The sequence below is a fragment of the Oculina patagonica genome, chromosome 2 (assembly GCF_052425735.1).
Source record: "Oculina patagonica isolate OP01 chromosome 2, crgOcupat, whole genome shotgun sequence".
In the NCBI taxonomy this organism is placed as follows: domain Eukaryota; kingdom Metazoa; phylum Cnidaria; class Anthozoa; order Scleractinia; family Oculinidae; genus Oculina; species Oculina patagonica.
In genome coordinates, this window is record NC_135759.1 from 19,878,366 (window position 1) to 19,884,037 (window position 5,672).

The 5,672-nt window shown below is 35.2% G+C and overlaps 1 long non-coding RNA gene across 2 annotated transcripts; it reads left to right on the plus strand.

The window, feature by feature from the left end:
- The first annotated feature begins 517 nt into the window (after positions 1-517).
- Positions 518-5,318, plus strand: LOC144643446 (uncharacterized). 2 transcript variants are annotated; one of them, XR_013568909.1, is made up of 4 exons: positions 518-669; positions 1,657-1,790; positions 4,083-4,171; positions 4,826-5,318. It is a non-coding gene; the product is annotated as an uncharacterized LOC144643446 (long non-coding RNA). The 2 variants fall into 2 exon arrangements; XR_013568908.1 differs by having other exon boundaries at positions 1,661-1,790.
- The last annotated feature ends 354 nt before the right edge of the window (positions 5,319-5,672 follow it).

Genomic DNA, 5,672 nt, shown 5'->3' on the forward strand with positions numbered 1-5,672 from the left:
TCCACGAACATGTTTCGTTTTGGAAGTTCCTGACAGGTAAACAACTTATTCTATGTTACTTCTTCAAAATTGTCCACAAAAGTTTTACTTTTAAATTTTTGTGAAGAAAAAAATGCTCTTTATGGCACAGAAAGTTATACTAAACATATTTAATGGTATGCATAATGGTATGAATAATGGTATGAATTTCGGGACAGGATCGTTTTGAAAATACAAACATTTAGCAGTTATATATATTAGGGGTAACGTTAATAAGCTTCCAAAGAGCAAAGCAAATGGGCGGAGGGTGTAAGGGCAGTTTTTTCTTGTCAGTTCTTTGACACTTATTGGTATGATCGAAAAAACTCGCATTCTACGAGCAACCTATGTTGTGGCTTAAATTTATCTTTGGTTTATAATATTTCAAACCAGTTTGATTTTTATTTTTCATTGTCTCACATTCATTATCATAAACTGAAACAAAGAGAAATTAAAATCAAACTGGTTTAAAAAATTTAAACCAAAGATAAAGTTAAACCACAACACCTACAACATGCAATAAACTGTTGTTTTATCAGTCTTGTATAACCATCCCTTCTTTTTCGTAATTAGGCAAGTGTCTGATCCGGCGATGTCGTACGACTGGCCCGAGAAAGTTGTTTGGATTGACATGGACAGTGGATTAAACAGGTTAGCGACTCCGTGTTTTAAGTGTATATTCCCATTATTTTTTTTCAGAAATAGAAGACCCCGTCCCCACCCAAAGCAATGTTGCAAAATAGACCGCGCGGGGGCATCGTTTTATCAAGGTACACAACATTGTATCGGAGCACGGGGAGTTATTGCAATTCCTTTTACCTGTTTCAAGTGAAAAAAAAAACCACATACACAAGTATCCCAAGAACTGTGTCTTAGATTTGTAGTTGTAGATGTATATGCCTAGGCTTATACTAAAAAGATACATCATCGTGTTAAAGATTGGTCTGAATTGTCTCGCTTGAAATACTCTACAAGTAGAGAAAATTTTAACTTATTTCCTGGGAAGCAGATATCATTTTAATGTTTGTATGAAACCAGAAGACCAAAGCTTGTTGCTGACTGAACAGCTACAAGATCAAAATGTTCTGTTGCTAGTCGTTTGAGCAATCTACCTGTAAATAACATTTTAAACACTATTTCTGGGACAGTCTATGTCTGGGGAAAAAGTCTCGTCATTGTCCCTTCTTCGCTGTCGCGATCGAATGGTCTGGATATACTAGATTTACACAACCAGCCCATTTCTCAAATTTTTGAAAGCTTCCTTTCTAAAATTGATACTTTGGGGGGTAAATCCACCCAAAACTACCCCCACTCTTAGAACACCCCACCCTAAGCTTAACGAGGTCCTGCCTTGTTTGTTAGTTGGAACTTTTTATGGACCAATTTACTTGGTGATTCGGAATAGATAAACACATTCCAGCAATGGGAAAAATGTAAAAACATCTTTTGTTGTTTAATCTGCTTTTACTTGCATTCCTAGGCCTTGACTAATTCTCACAAGAGTTTTTACAGGACGAGTGTCATGTACAAATGCATGAGCCCTCTATAAAATTACTCAAGCTCTTTCATAGCCCAACACTTGACTATAATTTTTTTGTGCCTTGATCACTGATTGTTTATTCGTTTCCTTTATTACAGACAGTTGTGCCACCCAACATGTAGTGACTGGCTCTCGGAGCAAATGCACTTCATGGCATGGGAAAAACTGGAAATCATCACTTGGCTATGTATTGGGAAAAGACAACTTCAGGATAATGTTCTTTACTAAAGAGGTGAGTTGTTCACTTTATACACACAGTGATAGATCCGAATTTCAATGTACCTCAATGTTGTAAAACCTGCAGGAAATCAACCTCAAATGGGGGCCGGTGAGGGGGAGAGGGAGCGGGTGTGGGGGGGGGGGGGGCAGTCGCTTCAAATTACAGTAACCAGAGCTTAGTGCTGGCTTTGATGAGGTTCCTGCTTCCTTTCTACAATCCTAAGGATCGGAACAACTTTTCCTAGAGGGATTATTCGCCAATTTGTACACCGAGAGTAACTTGTCTTTGGCGTGAAACAAATATTAGAAAAAAATCAACGTTTGCTTTGTTAAGTAAGGAGTATCTCCTGAAGGTGTCTCGATGCAGTTTTTTCTGGGCCATACCTGCAATTTGCAATTGGCCTTTAAACGACCTTCCCTGACTCGAATCGATATGAAAATTACACCATACATGGCAACGAAAAACGGAAAACCGCGGAATCAACAAAATCAGAATTTTACGGGAATCAAGATTCCAGTTAAACTAGTACCAACTTCTTAAACTATGGTGCACTGCAATTAAAATATTCAGGAATAAAAAATTCTGCATGTTTGATATAGAATAAATCGCAAAAATGTTTCAAATTGTTATTTTTACATAATGATAATAAATGGACCAAGACACAAACACGACGTTGATGAAGTTACCTCTCAAATAACACCTAAATGCGTATTTAACCTATCTTTCGGCACCGTTAAAATTTTGTGGAGTTTTTTCATCGCAATTTCGAGAATATGATTTTTTTTCTTATAACTTTTGAGTAAATTTCGATTTTGAACTCTTTGAAAAATCTTAAAAACGGCTCGTTATATTTTTTTTGAAACGATTACCACGCATGCTAGATAATGTAAACACTCAATTCCAAAGTTTTATTTCCATTGATTCACGTGAACGTTTTCAAATTTTACGATACAGGAGGCGTTGGAACGGACAAAAAAGTTGCGTTACAATTTTCACGCTTTACAAATTTTGCTAAAATATTCAAACGCGTTTTTGTACCTACTCTTATGCAAATTTCGCCTTTGGTTTCTTTTGTTCGAGAAATGCATTTTGCACGGGAGAACTTCATACACAGTGACTGGAATATTTTAGCGGAATTCTGTTGACATTGCCTTTGTAGCACAACATTCAGTGAACATTTTCTGACGGCTCAAACGCCTTCCTTATCGTTAAATTTAGACCTGTTCAAGTGAATCAATTTAAGGTTAACATTTTGTGCATTATTAAACATGCGTGGCAAAAGTTTCAACAAAATATATTTTAATAGATTTTGTTTTTGTTTTTTGATAAAACGCTCAAAATTGAAAATTACTTTAATAAAATTACATGTACATCGAAGAAACGCTAAAAAGGGGTATTATACTAACCTTTTGGCGCTGTAAAAGTTTTGCTGATTTTCTTTATGGCGATTCGGTGAATTGGATTTTTTCTTACCATTTCTACCATTACAATTTTTAAAGCAGTGTCTGCGTTTCGGCTAATTTACTGTTATAATACAGAAAGTTCGGTTTAAAATGTTTTTTTTTTGCGAATTCAAACATACAATTTTTTTTGTTCTTTTATGTTTGATTTGCAATACAATATTGTTACTGATAGTGGTCTCATTTTTTATATACCAAATCTAATTCGCGTAAAATTCAGGTTTTACTGATTTTGTCGTTTTTTGTCTATCGTTGCCATGAAACCATCGATTGATGGCTAAACGGCCAAATGAAAATGTTACGTATGGTTAAAAAAAAAAAACAGTATTGAGGCAACTTAAAAACATATCAAGAAATGCCAACTGCGTGTGGGATAGTTCCCTTTTTTCTTACTATACGTTATATGACCTTTCACCATAATATCCTTCATAAAGCTTCATAGCTGTTCTCTGGTGGTGGCGGCGGTGATGGTGGGTGAGGGAGTGGGGGGGGGGGGGGTCGGGGGCAGGAGGCAGGAGGCGAGTCGAGTCGTATTATGTAACACGTTCTTCGCCTCGCTAGAAAAGCTGAGTCGTTACCGTTGTCAGTATTTTGGTGCCCTTTAAATTAATCACTTTATTGATTCAATGATTTTGTAATTTATGTATACACAACATTTTAGATAGATGTTGTGGTTCAATTTTATCCTTGGTTCAAATTTTATTCTCCCTTGTTTTTGGGTACGGTAATTTATGATAATGAGTTTAAAACAAAAAAAAAATAAAATTTGAGCCAAGGATAAAATTGAACCGCAACATAGACACGGCACCAAGCAGTTATTTACATGATACTTTTTTCTTTTTAGTAAAAAGTCAAGCACAAAACTGGAAAGGCGGAAATCAACATTGGACAGAAGGACAGAAGGACAGCTTCAGGATGACGTTTGCTAATCAGGTTAGTTGAGTATTTAAACACAATATGCTCTAAATCTGGTCTAGGTTGTTCGAAAGCAGATTAACGGTAATCCGAAATGAAGGGAAAAACACCGAATTTTTCGCGGCATTTGTAATGTATTCATGTCAGATTGGTTTCCATAAGATTGTTTGTGTTCGCCAGAGTTGTTTGATTTTGGTCGCTAAACTGTATTTACGCTGCTTTCGGACAACAAAACTCTCTGGTAGTAATATGCTACAAATTTTAGAGCAATTTCAAGTAGGCCATTTGACGAAAATTTGAAATAGCGTTTACACTTCTACGTTTATCTAATTTACTCGAATTTCGGAGCGAATTATCGCAAACGATTGAATGGAAACCTGCTTTTAGTGTCCTTTTGAGCCACTGTTGTTTGAACAATATCAGCTCCTGGGACCGGTTGGAGTAAACATCAATGATGCGTTTAGCTACTAACAAGAAACATTTTATTTTTAAAAAATCGAGCGAGTTTGACTGAATTCAATGTGTTGCTTTAGAAGTTGAGCTCAACGTTAATGTTTCTCCGGCCGTTGCCTGGCATTTCGACGAGTTGAGCGCTTAAAAAACTATTACTGATATGCTTTTCGTAAGACAAAGTTTATTAATTTATCTTTTTTATTTCTAATCTTCATACAGGTTACGGGAAACTTCAAGACAGAATGAATCAAGGAAGATGACCATTCAAGCTAAGCCAAGCCAAGCCATAAGCAATCAAAGGTAGAAGCCGGGAACGAAATTTAATTTCAAGATTATCGTAAAGAATCGCAGATTGTTGTTGTTTTGGAAAACCACTAAGGCTAAGGTTTAGCTCAAGCTTAGGTCGATTGACTACTGGAAGAACAAATTTTCTTAGTTTTGTTATAACAATTCTTTTGGCAATGGCTCGTCTGTGTTGATAGCCATTTAAAACTTTTTCATTTTCCCGCCAAAAGACTTAGAAAAAATACGAGCGCTCATTATACGCATGCGCCATTTTTTTTAAATTATTACTTCTTGTTAACAACTGTTTGAAAATTTGAATTTTCCCGCCAAAAGTCTTAGAAAAAATACGGCGCCCAAAATACGCATGCGCCATTTTTTTTAAAAAAAAAAGCTTAATTAATTTTCATGTCATTGTTACTGATATTGCGTTTTGATTTATCTTTTTATTTCTAATTTTTAGAGTTACATGTAAATATTGTCAATAAATTGTATTTAGACAAGTCAATAAAGTGAACAAACAGTCTGGTCTTTGTCTTGTCTTTTATAAAATATCTTCGATAAGTAACTTGCACACAAGTGTTTTTTTATTTGAAAAATCTTTATTCCCTTTAAATTATAACTAAATTAGTTAATTGAATTCAATTAAATAATTAAAAAAGTGTGAAGTAAAAATCTCCCCTATATATACTAAGTCTTTTGGCGGGAAAATTTGAAAAAATTTGCACAGCGTTTCCCCTGACAACATTTTCGACAAAAAATTCAAAATGGCTTCCCTTTAAAT